At 42.9% G+C, this 22,983-nt stretch overlaps 2 long non-coding RNA genes across 2 annotated transcripts; one reads left to right on the top strand and one right to left on the bottom strand.

Moving 5' to 3' along the window:
• Positions 1-1,417: 1,417 nt before the first annotated feature.
• On the bottom strand, positions 1,418-2,113 carry LOC136537573 (uncharacterized). The gene is made up of 2 exons (XR_010779112.1): positions 1,960-2,113; positions 1,418-1,676 (listed from the first exon to the last, which is right to left on the bottom strand). It is a non-coding gene; the product is annotated as an uncharacterized lncRNA (long non-coding RNA).
• Positions 2,114-21,936: 19,823 nt separating this feature from the next.
• LOC136537572 (uncharacterized) lies at positions 21,937-22,436 on the top strand. Its single transcript, XR_010779111.1, has 3 exons — positions 21,937-22,069; positions 22,149-22,267; positions 22,351-22,436. It is a non-coding gene; the product is annotated as an uncharacterized lncRNA (long non-coding RNA).
• The last annotated feature ends 547 nt before the right edge of the window (positions 22,437-22,983 follow it).

Genomic DNA, 22,983 nt, shown 5'->3' with positions numbered 1-22,983 from the left:
ATGAATCCAATCAAGGATCCAAACGAGCCCTTAAATCTTTTGTTTCAATTATCATAAAAAGGAAAATCCAATTAGAACCCCATCTAGATATGTACTTATAATCTTTTTTTTATGATATCGAAGTCACCATCTATCAGTATTGATTGTTTTGAATCTGCTCTTTGTCCTCTTCTTGCAACACCATACACCAGTTCACCAAATGAAATCTTGAACCCATTTTCTTTATGTCTAACTAAAAATTTGACAGAAAACCTATAATCCTTTGTTTCCCCCAACTTCAAAAGTTGCCTATGTAACACCAACTTTATTCCCACTGTTAAGGGTATTAGTGCAATCTCCCTAGTCTAGGGTTTCTCTCCTGTGTCCCCGTATATTCTATATATAGTTCCCCTGTTAGGTCTCAATATGGCAATCCAGTTCAGTCCCCCTTTATTCGTAACACCGACCAGGTGATACTTTAACCCAGTGCTCTCAATTAGTACTTGACCCCTCTCATGGTTAGGAACTAACGTCAAGACTCAGAGTTTATATACACCGCAGTCTATAGCCGTCAGCTTCTCCAGTTCCTGTCAAGCATCAGGTAAAAACCCTTTTCCAACTCAAACCACTATATCCCATCCTGTTATGATCAAACTTTTGTCACATAACAATATTCTTATGATTATATATATAGATTTTAGTGATTAGCTTGGCCATACACATCCTTTTGTCACGTGACAATATTCTCCACAGAAGATACATACCACTGTTTCTTTGCATTCTTTGATTCCATACCCCAGTTTTCCAGACTTGAGAAATGACCCTTTACTTTTGTGCGCTTTGAATGGCCAATCGACTGTTCAGTCAAATGTTTCGGTAATGTTCTTCTATGGCTCCTTTGTCTACATTGCCTGCGCTACTATCTTAAGTTTTACAATGAGAGCCACCATCCAGTAGAACGATGCAATCATGCTATTTTTTTTCTAGAGTATTCACTACAGCAGCCAGTGCCTTCCCCGAGTGCCAGTTGCACTCGGGGAAGGCCCAGTTGCACTCGGAGAAGACCCTCTGGCTAATCCTCGCTCAGCAAAGACGTCTTTCCCGAGTGCCGAAAATCGTGCACTCGGGGAAGGCTTTGCCAAGTGCTATGCTGGCACTCGGAAAAGATTTGACGCCGTTGGCCGACGGCCGACGCCGTTTTCTTTTTTTTTCTTCCCCGAGTGCAACACTCGGGGAAGAGTTTTGAATTTTTTTTAAATAATCTTTGCCGAGTGCTGCTGCTCAAGCACTCGGCAAAGAAATTTGTTTTTTTTTAAAAAACCCTCTTTGTCGAGTGCCGCAGCTCAGGCACTCGGGGAAGCCACCTCTAAATTTTTTTTCCTTTTCCATGTAAACAACAAAGCATATATATATCATAAACCACAAATCAACAACAATATATCACAAACCACATTTATATATCACAAACGACCAAATTTGTCCGAAATCCACAATATATTACAAACCACACGTTCAAAAGTACACACTATTCCAAGTTCACAAGTTCAATACATAAAAACGACTCCGCAGGCAGCTCACGGCGACTGTGAGGGTTGGGACGCCCCAGGGTGCGATCCCGGCGAGTGTCCAGGTGGGGATGGCCCGACGTGCGATGCCAGCGACCCTCCGACATGGTTCGACGCCGCCCCCGATTGATGCTGCAAAAAAGAGGAGATTACACGTGAGTGACAAGATAAAAATATAAGGAGTTTGAAGAAAAGTTGAAAATTTCGGTAGCACCTCCCCTGCACGGGGAGGTTTCCAAAACCTGCAAGAAAAACGTCGGCATGAAGGCCGACAACCTTATTTCCGGCACGATGGCCGACACATCAACAAATCCAGCACGAAGGCCGACACATCAACAAATCCGTCACGAAGACCATCACTAGGTTTGACACTAAGCATGCGCAAAGAAAGTAAAACATCCATACTCATACTCACCGGAGTAGACTCTCAACGATGTGGTGGTGGTGGTGGTGCAAGCAGCTGTGCTGGGATCTCCCAACCTTGTTGCTGCCCAAGTTGTTGCACGAACTTGAGCAAACCTTCTTGCTGGGCCTCCAAAGCTTGTATCCTCTGACGCTCGGCCTCCCGCTCAGCCAGCTGGGCCTCCTGCTGGGCCCAAAGTTGCTGCACCTCGGCCTGCAACATTTGACCCCAATGTTTCAATAATGCAGAGCTAAGGAACGTAAAAGTCAAAGAACGACGAATGAAACTGGAATACTTACCTAGAGTGCCACCACCGCTGTCGGCCGTTGGCTTATGGGCACGCTAGAGCTCGTGCTCGCTGCTCGTAGGCGGTTGAGAGGAGGAGTAGAGCCTGTGTCGAGGATGCCGTTGCCAATGTAGAACCGCCCATACTTCTTGCCTTGCCCAATCCTCATCACTCGCTCAGGATCAAGGCGCTCCTCGGTCCTCGGATCGTAGTCCGGCCCGTGCACTAACCTTGACGCCTCCGTGTACGAACTGAGGCGGGTGTGGACGCTGGAGTTGGTGTACGCCTCTGGGCTCGCATCCGGGTTGTACTCAATGTTGGACTTTGCCGGGCCCATGTGGGCCAGAGCATACGCTGTGAGTTAGCCAATTGGCTGGCCACCGTGCGTCGCCTCCTGCGAGAAAGACAACAACATGTGGTTAGGAATCATGCAGAATTGAGCGCGGCTAGTTTAGACAAATGGTGAAGACTTACATATGCCTTTTTGTATTTGCTGAGGCTGGCGCTGCCCTGATGGTGAGGTACACCTGGCATCATCATACGGTGCTCGCTTTTCTCTTGGTGCGCCTTCTGCCAGTCCGTGTCCAACCATTTGTCCACTATAGCAGCCCAACAATCGAGAAAGGTGGCGCACCAGCTCGGAATCACCTACAAGCCATCAGAAGATCAAATTAGGCATAGTTAATCTGAAAAGAGATCAATAGGAGATGTTTTCTATTTACCTGTAGGTACTGCCCCCTTGTCAGAATCTTTGTCTCTCTTCTTGCCTGAGTTCTGTTGATTCTTCTATTACGGTAGGTGGCGTTGTAGTCAATGTGCGCCTAGAGGCGGGACTCATGATACAAGTCCGAGACACGCCTTTTACAGGAAGTGTAAGCCACCTGATACACCCTTTCCTCCTGTCCTGGCTGGCATCTGAAGAAGTCCTGCATAAAGACACGAGGTATCCATTATTTTATTTCAAGAATGTCAAATGAATGCAATGAATTGAGGGCCGTAGAGCGAGAAAGGCTTACCCACAACTCCGTAATCACCTGATCCATCAAGTTTGTGTGCCCATCGATGGGGAAGAGAGTGTACTGGTCGAACGAGGGTATCTCTGGGTCCTCATCCTCCGACGTCCACACCAGGCCAGGGAAGTGTTCCCTCCACAGAAGTCCTAGGATCCCATTGACATTGCGAGCCTCGACCCCCTCCTCCACAAGCATCCAGTTCCTGCACAAGTGGTTAACAATAGTTATTATTAGCTCTTATTATGATTTTCAACATATCAAATGAAGAACATATGAAGTTACTTACCTATCCCCCTCGGGTGCAATCAGTGGGCGGCGGTCAACAGGAATCGATCGCTTCGGGAGCTAGCTGGGACCTCGCTTATAGGGTTTCGAGGCTGTAGAGGAAGTCGAACCCCCTGCCCCCTCTTCGGACGTGTGCGGAACCCCCTCCTCGAATGCGTGCGGAACGGCGTCGTCGTCCCTAGAAGAGCACAAGGAGCCGCGCTCATGGTCAGTCGACAGCTCCCGCCTAGGCCTGCCCCTTGGCCCGCTCTGCCTCTGCGACGTCTCCGTCTCCTTAGCCGCTGACGTGCCCCTCGGTCTCGAGTAAGTTGAGTGACAACTCCTCCTAGTGGGCCCCATCACCTACAATTAAAAAGAATAAACCAGTATTAGTCCAGATAAACGAGAAGTACTTAGCAAGGGATGCAAAATAAAGAAAATGTAATTACAAAATAACATAGTATTACATGTATTTCTAATATTCTTCATGATTGGGATTATCTGGATGATAGGTATCATCATCACTATCAATAGCCACGAAATCATCAAAAGCCTCATCCTCATCGCTTTCATTGCCTAGTTGTAGTCCGTCAAGCATTTTCAAGTCTCTCGGATCATGCACCTCATCTGCAGCTTCCTCGTCAACAACCCATTCCTCGTCTACTTCCATTTCAATCTCTCCAGTTAAGTCTATCTCAAGCATCCCTGGTAGCCCCTCGTCTTGTTGATAGAACTCCCCGTCATGCGTGGGTGGGTTCAAGTTGTAATCATCATCATTTGGGTGAGGTAATTTACCATGTGGTGATACCTTGTGCACAATATACCAACCCTGAAGACGTGGGTCGGTTTTGCAAGCATATGGACAATAATAAACTTGCCTAGCTTGTTGAGCCACAATATAGACATCATCTCTTTCATAGAAGGAATCCTGTCTAGTTTTGACTATCCCAAGTTTAGGGGACTTTCTCTGTACTGCAGGTTTAAACCATTGGCATTTGAATACGACAGGCTTAGGTGCTTTTTCACCATGGTATTCGAGCTCGTATATTTCTTCAACTATGCCATAATAGTCCTCCTGATCAGCGTCGGGCGTAACTACTCCGGGCATAAGTACTCCGGTATTCATGGTCCTTGCATTGGGCCGACTCTTCTCGTAGTCTGTTGTGTGAAAGTGATATCCATTCACGTCATAAGCGTTAAATGACGAGACCTTATAGTCAAAGCCTTTGGCCACTTGTTGTAATTCGGCACTTATAGACAAATCACTTTGGCACTGCAAGATCAAGCAGGAGAGAAATGAAATTAGGCAACTAGGAACGCCAAACTTAGAACGAGCTAAGTTGGTCAGAAGGTACCTTTCTTTGGAACCATGTAATGAAATCAGGCGAACCATGTTGAAGAAGGGTCTCTCATTCATGGTCAGAAGGTGGCCTTGGATGATGCCAGTATTGATAAAAAAATTCCCTGCAATGACAAGCAACAAGGTTGTTGGATGCAGAAAATTTACGGAGTATGTAACAAGTTCGTTGAGAACTTACCCCTGATACTTGTCGACTTCCTCAAGGTTCGTCAACATGTAGAGCATGATCTTGCGCCACTCTTCATTGGTCAAGAACTTTTTGGACGCTCCACTTGATCTCCCGTGTTGCCCTTTGAATAGGCTGAGGGTCGATTCATTTTTGTCCTCGTTATAACGAGGGGGTGGATTATGCACGCTAGGGAGGTTCTCACTATAGTATGATGTTGTGAAGTTTGACACCTCCTCATGAATGAATGCCTCTGCTATGGAAGCCTCAATCCTGCCTTTGTTTCCACATTTCTGGCGAACAGTCTTTAGACATCTCTTGATTGGATAGCACCAACGGTTCTGCATGGCCCCCCCATTCGTACCTCGTTCGGGAGGTGTAAAATCAAATGCTGCATCGACAAGAAAAAGCCAGGTGGAAAGATCTTCTCCAACTTACAGAGCAACTCGGGTGCCATTTTTTCCAACTCCTCAACCACTCTCAGAGATATCTCCTTGGCACAAAGCTAGCGGAAGAAAAAGCTCAACTCTGCCAGCACCTTCCAGACATGCTCAGGGACGTAGCCTCAAACCATCGATGGAAGAAGCCACTCAATCCATATGTGGAAGTCATGACTCTTCATCCCTAAGACTCGGCCAGTATCTGGGTTCGCTCCCCTCCTCAGATTCACTGCAAACCCATTAGGGAAACTTAATGTCTGCATCCATTCTATCACTTCCGTCCTGTGCTTCTTTTCCAAGACGTAATCAGCCTTAGGCCTTTTCCATGGTTTGCCGTCTCTTGGAGGCATCATCTATAGCTTTGGTCTATCGCATAGTGTTGCCATGTCTACTCTGGCCTTAGGGTTGTCCTTTGTCTTGTCAGGAATGTCCATGAGTGTTGCCCAAAGTGCTTCGACGACATTCTTCTCAGTGTGCATTACATCTATGTTATGTGGAAGGCGAAGGTCATCAAAATAGGGAAGTCTCTCTAATCCTGACTTATGAGTCCACATATGTTCCACACCATAGCCCACAAAGCGATCTTTGTTTGGATTATCTTTCTTTGGATTGCCTTTCTTTCTTTTACCCTTCTTTGGATTATCTTTCTACGTCGGGACCACGAGAGCATCTATCTGAGCCTGAACCTGGGCACTAGTCATCTTCTAAGGTGTAGGGTCGGTCACCGTGACACCTTTTGTGAAGTTCTTGGTGTCTTCTCTGAATGCATGGTCAAGAGAGAGGAACTGTCGATGCTTGTTGAACGACGAGAACTTGCCACCCTTCTTCAACCAAATAAACTATAGAGCTGCCTTGCATACCGGGCATGGAAACTTCCCGTGGACACACCAGCCGGCGAATATCCCATACGCCAGGAAGTCATGCATGGAGTACTGGTACCAAACAAACATTCTAAAGTTCTTCTTTGTAGCTCGGTCGTAAGTCCATATGCCTTCATTCCAAGCCTTGATCAATTCATCATAAACAGGCTCCATGTACACACCCATTTTGTTTCCCAGGTGTCCAGGAATTATCAATGTCAAGAATATGTTTTGCCATTGAAGTAGGGCCCCGAGGGGGGGGAAGATTGAGGGGGATAGCAAACATGGGCCAACAAGTGTATGGGGCCGACATCATTCCATAAGGATTGAACCCATCCGTTGCCAGCGCAACACGTTGAAAGCTCTAGTTTGGTTTTGGTTAATTGATGAAACCCTAAGTGCTAACCTAGTTTATCAAGATGATTATGAGATAGGTAGCACTACTCCAAGTGATGAAGAAATGGTGAAGATCATGACAATGGTGATGGCATGGTGATGGTCAAATGCTTAAACTTGGAAAAGAAGAAAGAGAAAAACAAAAGGCTCAAGGCAAAGGTATAAAATGTAGGAGCCATTTTGTTTTAGTGATCAAGACACTTAGTGAGTGTGATCACATTTAGGATAGATAGCCGTACTATTAAGAGGAGTGAAACTCGTATCGAAATGCGGTTATCAAAGTGCCACTAGATGCTCTAATTCATCGCATATGCATTTAGGATCTAGTGGAGTGCTAACACCCTTGAAAACATTTGTGAAAATATGCTAACACATGTGCACAAGGTGATACACTTGGTGGTTGGCACATTTGAGCAAGGGTGAAGAGGTTAGAGTTGAAATGGAGTTGGTCGAAATGATGCCAGCATCGATCGTGTGACCGGACGCTGGATCTAATTGCATCGGACGCTGACTGCCTGCGTCCGGTCGCGCTAACCTGGTGGTACAGTGTCTAGGGTTAACCACCGGACACTGGACTGTGTCCAGTCAAGGTGGACCGGACGCGTCCGGTCGAAGAAATATGCCTCGAGGAGCTTACTGGAAACGACCGGACACTGAGGCTTCTGCGTCCGGTCAGTTTTACCGGAGCGTCCGGTCAGCTTCGTAGCCATTAAAATCTGACGAACAGCGTTTGAAGCTAGTGACGCATGGCATCCATCGGGCGACCGGACGCTGAGGGCCACCGTCCGGTCAGTCTGACCGGAGCGTCCGGTCAGCCCGCGTTGTGCCCAGTGAAGGGGTACAACGGCTCTATTTCGTGGGGGCTTCTATTTATGTCCCATGGCCGGCTCAAGCTCTCTGACTTGCACATTTTTCATTGACATAGCAACCTTGTGAGCTTAGCCAAAGCTCTCCCACTCATCTCCATCATTGATCCATCATCATTGTGAGATTGGGAGAGAATCCAAGTGCATTGCTTGAGTGATTGCATCTAGAGGCACTTGGTATTCGTGTTGCGCTGCGGATTTCACTTGTTACTCTTGGTGGTTGCCACCACCTAGATGGCTCCGTGCAGCAGTGGAAGATCGGCATGAGTTGGTGATTGTTCGTGGCCATCTCCGGTGACTGTGAGGGGAGTTGTATCTTCCCCGGTGGAGCGCCGAAAGGTAACTCTAGTAAATTGCTCGTGTCATTGAGTTACCTCACTTGTGGGTCGGTTCTTGCGGTGTCCTATCGTGTGGACGAGGTTTGTGAAACACCTCTTAGCCACCGAACCACCAAGTGTTGGTTGACACAACGGGGACATAGCATGTTGGCAAGCACATGAACCTCGGGAGAAAATTGGTTGTCTCTTGTCTTTCGCATTCTCCCGGTGATTGGCTATATATTCATCTTGTGATTGGTTCATTCCCTACACGTCGGTATAATCACCCTACTCACTTGTTTACATTCTTGCAAACTAGTTGATACAAGCTCTTTAGTGTAGTTAGAATTGAGAGCTTGCTTTATTATTTACATTCATCTAGTTGAGCTCTTTAGAGTAGCAAGGTTGAGAGGTCTTAGTGAGTAATTACATAGCAAGTTTGTGTGCCTAAGTAATCATTGCAACTAGAATTGTTGGATAGGTGGCTTGCAACCCTTGTAGAGCTAGAGCAAGTTTGCATTACGCTATTTGTCATACTAATCAAATTGCTCTAGTTGATTTATAGATTTTTTAATAGGCTATTCACCCCCCCCCCTCTAGCCATATTAGGGCCTTTCAAGTGGTATTGGAGCTGTGGTCACCGTTTGATTGAAGGCTTAACAACCTCAGTGTCAAATTATGGCTCAAGTTGTGTTCAACCATGTGGGGGGGGGGGGGGCAAACCACCGTTCTTTGATGGCACATACTATGATTATTGGAAGAGAAAGATAAGGATGTATCTTGGTTCAATCAATGATCAAGTATGGGAAGTGACCGAGAATGATTATGCTATCATTGATCCCGACAATCCCACCAACCAAGACAAGACCAACAAGCAATGCAACACAATGGCTCTCAACACCATATACAATGCCATTGATTCCAAGGTGTTTGAGAAAATCAAGGATTGTGAAAGAGCTAATGAGGTGTGGACAAGATTAGAGGAAACTTATGAGGGCACACCGGAGGTGAAGAGTGCCAAGTTGTATATTCTCAAGGACAAGTTGACAAGCTTCAAGATGAAAGATGATGAGAGCATTCCGGAGATGTTCCATCGGTTACAAGTAATTGTCAATGACTTAAAGGCTTTGGGAGAAAAGATCAAGAATGATGATGTCTGTCACCGGTTCTTGATGTGCCTTCCTCCAAGGTTTTGAAATGTTGAGATTGCTCATTATTAGAGGAGGATTGAAGGAGATCACCCCTAACCAAGTACTAGGTGATGTCATGACACAAGAGACATACCGTGTGGAAAGGGAGGAGGATGACAAGGAAGACAAGAAGGAAGAAGAAGACAAGAAGAAGAAAAGCATAGCATTCAAGGCTAGCTCCTCATCATACAAGAACAAGGACAAGTCCAAGAAAGAATCAAGTGATGATGAGGATCTTAGTGATATTGATGATGAAGCTATGGCTCTCTTTGTTCGCAAGATGGGCAAGTTCATGAAGAAGAAGGGCTATGGTGCAAGAAAGAGAAGAGATCACACTAAGAGCAAAGAATATGTGAGAAGATGCTATAATTGCAAGAGCCCCAATCATGTTGTAGCAAATTGTCCTTACAATAGTGACAATGATGAGAATGAGAAGAAGAAGCACAACAAGGATAAGAAAGAAAAGAAGGAGAAGAAGGAAAAGAAGATGACCTTCCAAAAGAAGAAGAAAGGTGGAGGCTATGTGGTCACATGGGATAGTGATGGCTCTTCAGATGATGATAGCTCTAGTGATGATGACAAGAAACATCTCAAGAGAGCATTATCAAGCATCGCCATCAACAAGAAGCTATCCATCTTCAACACTCCATCGACATGCCTCATGGCAAAGCCTACCAAGGTAAAATATGATGAGACTGATGATGAATGTGAAAGTGATTCTTGTAGGGATGATGATGACAATGATGAGGAGTACACCAAGGAGGAGCTCTTGGATATGTGTGAGCAAGTGCACGCTTGCAATAAGATGAAGAGAAAGGAGTGCAAAGAATTGCGCAAGAAGCTAAAATCTCTTGAGCAATCCTTTGATGAGCTCAATGCCACTCATGAGAGGCTAATGGAAGCCCATGAGAAGCTTGACAAAACTCACTCTAAGCTTGAAAAGGCTCACTCCTCTCTCATTGAGCAAGTCAAAGTGGAGGAAGCCAAGAAGGAGCAAGTGATCATAACATGTGATGTGGGACTAACATGTGATCTTATTGATGAATCTTTTTATGAACCCATTATTGTTGCTCCTACTAACACTTCTTGTAGCATAATCATTACTACTCCACCTATGAATGATACATCACTAATGGTGGAAAATGAGAACCTCAAGAAGGTGGTGAATGAGCTCACTCATGCCTTAGGCAATGCCTATGGTGGAGAAGCCCACTTGCTAAAGTGCTTGGGTAGCCAAAGATTTTCTCTCAACAAAGAGGGATTAGGCTATACCCCCAAGAAAGGCAAGGCGGCCTTTGTCACTCCCAAAGCTAGCTTTGTGAAGGGAAATGGTCGGTTTTGCAATAGATGCAAGCAAGTTGGGCATATAGAGCAAAATTGCAAGACTAACAAGAACAAGCTACCTAATGTATTCTCAATCAAATTTGATTCTTGTTACATGCTTTATAAGGGTGCTAATGGTGTGAAGGCTAAGTTCATTGGTACACCAATTGTGGGCCCAAAGAAGAAGGTCATTTGGGTACCAAAGACCTTGGTGACTAACCTACAAGGACCCAAGCATGTTTGGGTACCTAAAAAGAATTGATCTTCTTTTTTAGGTAAATTATAAAGCCGGAGGAAGGCATTGGGTGCTTGATAGTGGGTGCACACAACACATGACCGGTGATCCAAGAATGTTCAATTCAATCAATGAAAGCAAGAGCAATGGGATTGATAGTATCACATTTGGTGACAATGGCAAAGGCAAGGTCAAAGGGCTTGGTAAGATTGCAATATCCAATGATTTGAGCATTTACAATGTGCTACTAGTAGAGAGCTTGAACTTCAACTTATTGTCGGTAGCTCAATTGTGTGATCTTGGTTTCAAGTGCATATTTGGTGTGGATGATGTAGAGATCATAAGTGTAGATGGCTCTAACTTGATATTCAAAGGATTTAGATATGAGAATCTATACTTAGTTGATTTCAATGCTAGAGAAGCTCAATTGTCAATATGTTTGATCACTAAGTCTAGCATGGGTTGGTTATGGCATAGAAGGCTTGGTCATGTTGGAATGAAACAATTGAACAAATTGATTAAGCATGACTTAGTTAGAGGCTTGAAAGATGTCACTTTTGAGAAAGATAAGCTATGTAGTGCATGTCAAGCCGAAAAGTAAGTTGGTAACACACATCCTAAGAAGAGTATGATGAGCACATCTAAGGCATTTGAGTTAATGCACATGGACTTGTTTGGACTAACCACATACACTAGCATTGGAGGAAATAAATATGGATTTGTGATTGTGGATGATTTCACTAGATACACATGGGTATTCTTTCTTGGTGACAAAAGTGATGTGTTTGCAATATTCAAATCATTTGTCAAGAGCATTTATAATGAGTTTGAAACAACCATCAAGAAAGTTAGAAGTGACAATGGTAGTGAATTCAAGAACACTAGAATTGATGAGTTGTATGATGAATTTGGAATTAGACATCAATTCTCGTCCAAGTACACTCCTCAATCAAATGGTTTAGTTGAAAGGAAGAATAGAACCTTGATTGATATGGCAAGATCAATGTTGAGTGAGTACAATGTGAGTCATTCATTTTGGGCCGAAGCAATCAACATGGCTTGCTATTATAGCAACCGACTCTATTGTCACCCCATGATGGAAAAGACACCTTATGAGCTATTGAATGGAAGAAAACCCAACATAGCATACTTTTGGGTTTTTGGTTGTAAATGCTATATATTGAAGAAAGGCACTAGATTAAGTAAGTTTGAAAAGAAATGTGATGAAGGTTTCTTGCTTGGTTACTTCACTACTAGCAAAGCTTATAGAGTTTGGAATTTGGCTAGTGGCACTCTTGAGGAGGTTCATGATGTGGAGTTTGATGAAACAAATGGTTCCTAAGAGGAAGATGAGAATCTAGATGATGTAAGAGGCACTCAAGTGGTCAATGCAATGAAGAACATGGACATTGGTGAGTTAAGGCCTAGAGAGGTGATTGACGTTGAAGATGACAAGAATCAAGTGCTCTCCAACTCAAATGTGTAAGCTAGTGGTTCTCATGATCAAATCCAAGCAAGCACTAGTAATGGCAATGTGCAAGATCAACAAATAGCTAGTTCATCATCTCAACCAAGTGATCACTCAAATGCTAGCAATCAAGTGCAAGTGCTTCAACCAACCAATGTTGCAAGAGATCATCCATTGGACACTATCATTGGTGATATTTCAAGAGGTGTGCAAACAAGATCAAGATTGGCTTCATTTTGTGAGCATTTCTCATTTGTGTCATCCATTGAACCTAAGAAGATAGATGAGGCTTTAAGGGATGTTGATTGGATAAATGCTATGCATGAAGAGCTAAACAACTTCACAAGAAACTAAGTATGGGATTTAGTTGAGAGGCCTAAGGATCATAATGTGATTAGAACTAAGTGGGTCTTTCGAAACAAGCAAGATCAAGATGGGATAGTAATAAGGAACAAAGCAAGATTAGTGGCTCAAGGTTACACTCAAGTTGAAGGTCTTGACTTTGGAGAAACATATGCCTCGGTTGCAAGATTGGAAGCAATTAGGATCTTGCTAGCTTATGCTTGTGCCAACAACATCAAGTTGTACCAAATGGATGTGAAAAGTGCATTTCTCAATGGGTACATCAATGAGCTTGTATATGTTGAGCAACCTTCCGGTTTTGAAGATGAAAAGAAACCCAACCATGTTTATAAGTTGAGAAAGGCTTTGTATGGATTGAAACAAGCACCTAGAGCATGGTATGAGAGATTGAGGGATTTCCTACTCTCTAAGGGATTCAAGATGGGAAAGGTTGACACCACTCTCTTCACCAAGAAGCTTGGCAATGACTTTTTTGTAATGCAAATCTATGTTGATGATGTCATCTTTGGATCAACAAATCAAGAATTTTGTGAGGAGTTTGGCAAGATTATGGCAAGTGAGTTTGAGATGTCTATGATTGGAGAGCTTAGTTACTTCCTTGGTCTTCAAATCAAGCAAATGAAGAATGGTACATTTGTGAGTCAAGGCAAGTATATCAAGGACATGCTCAAGAAGTTTGAAATGGATGAGAGTAAAGCTATTAGTACACCAATGGGGACAAGTGGAAGCTTGGATAGTGATGCTAGTGGCAACATGGTGGATCAAAAGATGTATCGGTCTATGATTGGAAGTCTACTCTATGTGACCGTATCAAGACCAGATGTGATGTTTAGTGTTTGCATGTGTGCTAGATTTTAAGCCTCACCAAGAGAAAGTCATTTGAAGGCAACAAAGAGAATATTGAGGTACTTAAAGAATACACAACATGTTGGATTATGGTATCCCAAAGGAGCAAGATTTGAGTTGATTGGATATTCGGATTCCGATTATGCGGGATGCAAAGTTGAGAGAAAGAGCACATCGGGCACATGTCAACTATTGGGAAGATCACTTGTATCTTGGTCATCAAAGAAGCAAAATAGTGTAGCACTTTCAACTGCCGAAGCGGAGTACATTTCGGTCGGTAGTTGTTGTGCTCAATTACTTTGGATGAAGGCTACCTTGAGTGACTTTGGAATCAAGTTCAAGCAAGTGCCATTGCTATGTGACAATGAAAGTGCCGTAAAGCTCACCAACAACCCGGTTCAACATTCAAGAACAAAGCATATAGATGTCCGTCATCACTTCATAAGAGATCACCAACAAAAAGGGAACATTTGCATAGAGAGTGTGGGCACCGAAGATCAACTTGCCGACATATTCACCAAGCCACTTGATGAGAAGAGGTTTTGCAAGCTAAGGAATGAATTGAACATACTTGACTTCTCCAATATGTGTTGATGCACCCCCATTATATGACATGCCTCTCCTTTGAGCCAAGCAAGGTAAAGTTGATTGACATGTCATCCATCCATTGCTAAGGACATGATTAGTGCATCTAGACATATTTCACATTTGAATAGGCTCATTCATGAAAATCAAATGAATTGGATGCTTGTATGGTCCCACTATTGCTTGTATGTTTGAAATGATCTAGTGGTAGCATATGACATGTTTATGGGATTGCAAACCTAGTGTTTGATTTAGAACATGAGCTATAAGTGTTTAACTCAACATGGTACAAGATAACCCTTATTTGGAGGTGTGAAGAAGCTTGTCCTTGGATCAAACTGAGTTAAATATCTTTTGCAAGTAATCTAGATTGAACCAAATTGGGAAAATAATCCTCATTTCACATGGTCTCATCCCAACATATCTATAATTTGAGGCCACCTTTTGTGCAAATTGTTGACATTAATAATCCTATCCTATCTATACTTTAAGCCTTTGTGGTCATTGATGACAAAGGGGGAGAAATAGTGTATAAAGATAGTGAAACAAAGGGGAGAGATAATATATGACAAAAGAAGGGGATCAATTAAAATTTTGAGCATACAAATAGGGGGAGCAAGCTCATAAACTTGTATGGTGCATTTGAATGAGCATTACATATGTTTGCTTGCATGGCATAAGTTTTAATTTCAAATATCCATGCTTGTGTGGTGTATGCTAGTTGTAGGTTTGAATGTTGAAATGAAAAACTAGCATGCATAGACTAAGTAACTAGACTTATGTTCATTCTATGGAAACTAGACCCTTGCATGTAATGTTGATCTCACGGGGTATTCTAGTTCTTGTATATGTCTAGTTACTAATGGTGCTAAGGATGGTATATTGGTGCACTCCGATTGGTATCACGCTTTAAAGGTCCATCTCTTATACCTTAGCATCAGTTGGTAGAAATTGACTCCTATATTTCCTATCTAATCATATGTGCAAAGCTACAATCCAAACTCTTAGCACATATGTAGGGGGAGCAATTGCTACCATTTGGAGTTCATGAAACTTGTCCATATCCTTTACACATGGTAAATATGCTTGGGCAAGCAACATGGATTCAAATGAATTTTAATTCATATCTTTGTATAAGGGTTGTCATCAATTACCAAAAAGGGGGAGATTGAAAGCTCTAGTTTGATTTTGGTTAATTGATGAAACCCTAAATGCTAACCTAGTTTATCAAGATGATTATGAGATAGGTAGCACTACTCCAAGTGTTGAAGAAATGGTGAAGATCATGACAATGGTGATGGCATGGTGATGGTCAAATGCTTAAACTTGGAAAAGAAGAAAGAGAAAAACAAAAGGCTCAAGGCAAAGGTATAAAATGTAGGAGCCATTTTGTTTTAGTGATCAAGACACTTAGTGAGTGTGATCACATTTAGGATAGATAGCCGTACTATTAAGAGGAGTGAAACTCGTATCGAAATGCGGTTATCAAAGTGCCACTAGATGCTCTAATTCATCGCATATACATTTAGGATCTAGTGGAGTGCTAACACCCTTGAAAACATTTGTGAAAATATGCTAACACATGTGCACAAGGTGATACACTTGGTGGTTGGCACATTTGAGCAAGGGTGAAGATGTTAGAGTTGAAATAGAGTTGGTCGAAATGATGCCAGCGTCGATCGTGTGACCGGACGCTGGATCTAATTGCACCAGATGCTGACTGCCTGCATCCGGTCGCACTGACCTGGCGGCACAGTGCCTAGGGTTAACCACCTGATGCTAGACTATGTCCGGTCAAGGTGGACCAGACGCGTCCGGTTGAAGAAATACGCCTCGGGGAGCTTACTGGAAACGACCAGACACTGAGGCTTCTGTGTCCGATCAGTTTTGCTGGAGCGTCCAGTCAGCTTCGTAGCTGTTGAAATCTGACGAACAACATTTGAAGCTAGTGATGCATGGTGTCCATCGGGCGACCGGACGCTGAGGGCCAGCGTCCGGTCAGTCTGATCGGAGCATCCGGTCAGCCCGCGTTGTGCCCAATGAAGGGGTACAACGGCTCTAATTGTTGGGGCATCTATTTAAAGCCCCATGACTGGCTCAAGCTATATCTCTTGCACACTTTCATTGACATAGCAACCTTGTGAGCTTAGCCAAAGCACTCCCACTCATCTCCATCATTGATCCATCATCATTGTGAGATTGGGAGAGAATCTAAGTGCATTGCTTGAGTGATTGCATCTAGAGGCACTTGGTATTCGTGTTGCATTGCGGATTTCGCTTGTTACTCTTGGTGGTTGCCACAACCTAGATGGCTCCGTGCAGCGGTGGAGGATCGGTATGAGTTGGTGATTGTTCGTGGCCGTCTCCGGTGACTGTGAGGGGAGTTGTACCTTCCCCGGTGGAGCGCCGAAAGGTAACTCTAGTAAATTGCTCGTGTCATTGAGTTACCTCACTTGTGGGTCAGTTCTTGCGGTGTCCTATCGTGTGGACGAGGTTTGTGAAACACCTCTTAGCCATCGAACCACCAAGTGTTGGTTGACACAACGGGGACATAGCATGTTGGCAAGCACGTGAACCTCAGGAGAAAATCGATTGTCTCTTGTCTTTCGCATTCTCCCGGTGATTGGCTATATATTCATCTTGTGATTGGTTCATTCCCTACACGTCGGTATAATCACCCTACTCACTTGTTTACATTCTTACAAACTAGTTGATACAAGCTCTTTAGTGTAGTTAGAATTGAGAGCTTGCTTTATTATTTACATTCATCTAGTTGAGCTCTTTAGAGTAGCAAGGTTGAGAGCTCTTAGTGAGTAATTACATAGCAAGTTTGTGTGCCTAAATAATCATTGCAACTAGAATTGTTGGATAGGTGGCTTGCAACCCTTATAGAGCTAGAGCAAGTTTGCATTACGCTATTTGTCATACTAATCAAATTGCTCTAGTTGATTTGTAGATTTTTTAATAGGCTATTCACCCCCCTCTAGCGATATTAGGGCCTTTCACACGTACATTACGGGCCTCTTCATCTTTGCCACGATGGTTGCCATTAAAGCTTTTCCATGCTTCACCATCTGCTGGATGTACCATCTTGTTAGGATTGTATCGAATGCCATTCTTGTGCCATGTCATCTGTTTCACGAACTCCTCGGACATGAATAGCCGTTGGAGCCTCAGTATGATCGGAAGGTGTCGTAGGACTTTCATGGGGATGCCCTCATTCTACTCCTTGCCATCACCTTTGTCTACCTCCACATTCCTAGAGAATTTACACTTTGGACAGTACTTTGCATCCTTGTGTTCTTTCCTAAATAGGACGCACCCCTTCGGACAACAATGTATCTGCTCATACGACATCTTCAGTGCCCGAAGGAGTCTCGTTGACTCGTACAAGCTGCTCGGCAGATGATGACCCTCCGGAAGCAGATCCCCAATAATTGCCATCATAGCATCGAAGTAGGCTCGAGTCATGTTGTGCTGGGACTTCAACCCTAGTAGGCACCCAATGGCATCCAGTTGAGAAACCGTTGTCTTCTCATGTAGGAACTTCTGTGTCAAATCCAACATGGCCAAGAACGCCTTAGCGCTTGGCTCTGGCTCCTCCTCCTCATCCTCCTACTTGTCCTCCATAGGTCTTTCAGCGAACATCGCATCCTCATAGTCACCTAACCATCCTGCTACCCCGCCATCACCATCAAATGCCTCCAAGCCTCGTCTCACGACCTCCTCTCTAGGACGGTAGGCTTCACCATGGTGCACCCACCGGGTATAGTTTGGCATAAATCCATACTTACAAAGATGTTTCATCATGACTTCCCTTGTTCTTCTTTTCTTGTTTTCACATTCGCTGCAGGGACAAAACATGTCTCTCGCTTCCTTAGCTGCCTTAAATGCATGGTTCAAGAATTTCTCAGTCTTATCCATCCATTCACGGGTGATTTGAGCCTAACTTGGGCGTCCCATGTACATCCACTCACAGTTATCCATCCTCTAGCATATACACATAACGGAGTAATATAACCATCAGTCGCATCTACACGGCGTGCCTACTGTTTAATAGGTGAGGATAGGTCCTAATCCCACCCATGGATGCGTAGATGAGGTTAGTTTCCATGCTCTACTCCAATCCGAGACAGAATTTTGGTAGCACCTCCCCGCTGCTCTCCCGATACATGTCCTAGCAGGGAGAGTGTGTATCCGAAGAACAACAGGGAGGTGGTGCCAAAACTCCATCTTGGATCCGAGCAAAACATGGAAACTAACCCATCTACGCATCCGTGGGCTGTCCAAAAAACATGGACAATCCGAAACAGATACGGTCATAGATATGCAAAGATCCGCATACCTCCAACCGTATCTGTTTCGGACAGGAGATGCCTAACTGGGTTACGCGACCTAAGACCATGATACGGATAGAGGGGTTATACCTAGGGTGCTGGTGAGGTCAGGCTAGCGGGGAGGAGGCGAGTCGGTGCAGTGGCGACGCGACGCGGTGTAGGTAGACCCGCAATGCCGACGAAGACGATCGGGTCGCCTAGGTCCCTCCGACGGATCCTCCTCCTGCATAAAAAGATAATACATTAGTGTCAATTGAAAATTTTGGCAGAACCTCCCCTGCACGGGGAGGTTCCCAAAACCTACAGAAAACATAGGCACGGATTAACTATCGATGACGATCCAGTAAAACATAGATTCATATATAGTACTGAACTTCATCAGCAAAATTGTTTTCTAAAATTATTTCCTAACATCAGCAAATCACCTAGTCTTTGCGTGCAGTTGGCAGCAGTTCATATATAGTACTAAACTTCATCCATTCCTTGACTAGACGTAGATTCATGAAAAAATTAGCAAACCTGAGTGCAGCAAGGCTCTCTCAGTCTCCTACTAGATGTGCAGCTAGATTAACTGAAGACACCACATATCAGCTCAAAGCCTGAAGATGTGAACATAAACACTGCAACAATATAATTCAGCAAAGGAACATTAGGTTACAGGATTTCGCACAACCTCTATAAAGAATTTCAGATATCACAGGATTTGACTCTAAGTAGATGCCTCTACATAAGAGATCACCATGGAACCAAATGACTAGAAATGACAGGCTTATTACCTGAACCATTCTGATACATGTTATCTGCTAAGTTTAAATTTAAGGTCACACATCTGTCTACTAAGTAAAAGCAAATGGGTTTTAATTTAAGATCAATCATCTGCCATGATAATACTTTAACAAGGCATACATTTCATAAATTCAACTAACAAATAGTTCTTACTTGATTTACTTCACACAGTAAGGTGACAAAGATGGGCTATATTGAAAGTATTAAATTGAAGCAGAAGCAGATACGTCCTCTGCCGAGAACTAGCATTGATCTTTCCTATGCTAACCATATTATAAGCAGAAATGCTACACAAACAAACAAAAAAATTTATATGCTTTCAGTTAGTGCTTAGTAGTTCAACCATTGCCGCTTCATTATAGGGTAAATCTAATAGCAAAGCAAAACTGTCTATGGATCAGTCAAAATATATATTGTGATGCCATTGAAAGCACACTACAGCTATCTGTATAAGAATTTACATAGAAGTTACAAAGACAAAACACGAAAATATCACCTCAGTTGCCGTCAGTTTATCCAAGCACATGGCTGAAACCTTTCATAACACAATTAAGGTTTGACATAAAAGATAATTGTAATCTAAACAGTCTTTCTAACGACAATATAAGCACAAGCTAAGCTCAAAAGGGTCAAAATATTATATTATTGACCAAAAGAATCACAACTATGCCTAATTATTCAGTCTAGAAGTGTTGAGCAAGTAGTACAAGTTAATTAGGTACCAACATATAATAATTTTAATAATATTAGTGGAATCTCAAGATATATATGCAGACAACATATAGTATTTTAGTAGAGCAGATATATATAGCACCCTTTCATATGATTCCAGCTGGAAATATAAAGAATCACTCAAAGAAATAAAGCTACTTTGTTATCTACTAAATTGTTACGGTTTATAAGAATATAATAATGCACTGAAAATAGATAGCTACTTAAAAGTTATCACCAATAGCTAACTCATGAAAAGGATGTTTCCTAAAGCTAAATATAGCTTTTAATTATTAATTGCTCTCAGTTGTGATAGGGGTACAAGCAGCAATAGGAATGTAGAATGCCTCTACTCCTACTATATATATAATAGTCACTGCTGTACTATTTTATTATTTTCACTTGAATGCTGAACTGCTACTTGTAGTATTATGATGTGCATTCTAAACATAAAGCTTGAAGCATGATTTTGCACATTCACAGGATACAGGATTTACATCACAGAAAGAACCACTCAACAGAAACTACTCATGCAGCCATTTCAGCACAAATGTGCAATTCTTCACTTGGTCCATTAAGAAGATTTGGCATGGGTACCTAATTACATGGATCATAAACCACTATTACCAGCTACTAATCATTAATTAGTCAAAACTAACATGAAACAACTATTGTGGGTGGTTATGGAGATGTTCAGAAATGTGTCAAAACCACAACAACTATTGCATGAGAGATGCAAGATGCTATGAAGAAGAAGAAGAGACCACTCGTCCTTGATGATGAAGAAGGAGAGCAACAAGGGGAAGATGATGTGATTATTTTGACAGAGGAGTCCCAAGATGTTGCTAGAAGCATTGTGCATCGCTGCCAAAAGGAAACAATCCACATTGAAGTTCAGTGCTCCAAAAGAGCCCAGCACCAAGTCAGTTGGTTCAATGCTTCGAAGAACTCCAACAGAGGTTGTGGAAGAAAGACACTCGAAGGGTCCTTCTCAAATCAGTATTCAAGCTAGCATGAGGACAAAGGAAGAAAGAGAAGCTATCAACTTAGAGTGGGCCAGGTTCTTTTATGAGTGTGGCATACCATTCAATGCCGTAAATTTTAGGCAGTTTGAGATTGCTATAGAGGCCACTGCATAGTACGGTTCTGGGTATAAGCCTCCTACCTACCATGAGCTTAGGGAGCCATTGCTCCAAAAGGTTGTAAAGGAGACAGATGATTTGAGGAAGAAACATGAGGATGCATGGAAACAATATGGTTGCACATTGATGTCAGATGGATGGACGGATAGGAGGGGGCATCATTTGATCAACTTTCTAGTCAATAGTCCGGAGGGGACTTTCTTCTTGGAGTCAGTTGATGCATCAAGTGAAGTTCATGATCAGGTGATATTAGCTGATTTGTTAGAGAAGAAAATCATGGACATTGGAGTAGATAAAGTTGTGCAAGTTGTCACTGATAATGGAGCTAACTATAAAGCAGCGGGCAAGCTTCTCATGGAGAGGTTTCCTACACTTTATTGGACTCCTTGTGCTGCACATTGCTTAGACCTTATGTTGGAAGACGTAGGGAAGTTGAAGGAATTTAAGAAGCCTATCTCACGTGCCCGGCATGTCACTACTTTCATCTATAGACATGGAAGACTTCTTAGTGCAATGAGGGAGAAGACAAATGGGAGGGATCTTGTGAGACCCGCAGCCACTCGGTTTGCTACCACATTCCTCACCTTGCAGAGTTTGTACAAGCACAAAGATGCATTAAGATTTCTGTTTACCTCCGAGGATTGGACTGGTTGCAAACTAGCAAAGACAGAGGCCGGGAAAAAAGTGTACGATATTGTGCTTTCTAGGGAGTTTTGGAACTCCGTTGAGGATTGCCTTAGAGCTTCTCTACCACTTATCATTGTGTTGAGGGTGGTTGATCGTGATGAGAGGCCTGCCATGCCAGAGGTTGCTGCTCTCATGAATCATGCAAAAGAGAAGATCAAGGCTAGCTTCTTTACTGAAAACAAGAGAAGCTTGCTCAACAAGATCATACAAATTATTGAGAGCCGTTGGGATAGGCAAATGGATACCCCACTCTATGGCGCTGCCCTCTTTTTGAACCCAGGAAAATTCTATACCATCCAAAAGGAGAATGATGAATATGTTGGTCATCTAAGGGGTTGTTTCAATGACGTGCTTGCACGAATGGTGGAAGATGAGAGCATTCGAAACAAAATTGATCAACAATCCATGCTCTATGAAGATCAACGTGGAGATATCTTCAAGAATTGTATGGCCCTCCAAACCATGAAGTCAAAGAACCCTCGTAAGTGATTTAAAAATTTAATTGCTGCATGTTATTTAAGGCTTAAATCCTAATATATGAATGTGTATTGTTAATTTAGTTGATTGGTGGCGTACGTATGGTGGCCGATCCATTGACCTACAAAGATTTGCAAAGCGTATTGTTAGTCTTTGTGCTTCATCATCCGGTTGTGAGCGTAATTGGAGCACTTTTGAATTTGTAAGTAAAGTACTCAAGTTCCATTGAATGAAACCGGTTAAAGCATATTTTATTAACTTTGCTTGCTTTATGATCAATTGTAGATTCATACTAAGAAGAGAAACCGGCTGGAGCATAAAAGATTGAATGATTTGGTTTATGTTTCCTATAATCGGAAAATGACTAGTAGGTTCTGAAAGCGCCGTGAGGAAGCGGGTAAAAGCTATGACCCTTTGGTTATAGAAGATTTTGATTGGAACAATGAATGGGTAGACCCAATGGCCTAACCTGAAGGTGCTCGTGGTTCGGACCTCACATGGGATCAAGTTGATGAAGCCATTGGTGCATCACGTGAGCTTCGAGGTCGTAATATTCCTAGGACCTACGCTCGTCGTGCAAGGCAAACATCAAGAGTGGTTGAAGAAGATGAGGAAGAGGGAGAGGAAGAAGAGATCATTTTGGATGATGATGATATAGATGATTTTGGTGAACAACCAATGGATGCTACTGAAGATGGTGGAGAGAATGTGGATGCTTCTAACGATCTCGATGAATTTGCATTGGACAACTTTTGAGAGATGAGAGATTTGGAAGTTTGAGAGATGAGAGATTTGGAAGTTTGTGCTACATTTACATTGCTATTTTGATTTGCTAATATTGTAGACTATACCTTTTAATCTACATTTGCATTACCATTTGTCAATATAATTTCCTAATATCCTAGACTATAATGTATG

This window comes from Miscanthus floridulus, chromosome 2, assembly GCF_019320115.1.
Source record: "Miscanthus floridulus cultivar M001 chromosome 2, ASM1932011v1, whole genome shotgun sequence".
Taxonomy (NCBI): Eukaryota; Viridiplantae; Streptophyta; class Magnoliopsida; order Poales; family Poaceae; genus Miscanthus; species Miscanthus floridulus.
Note: the sequence above shows the minus strand (reverse complement) of the source record. Positions and strands in the feature narration are given on the sequence as shown.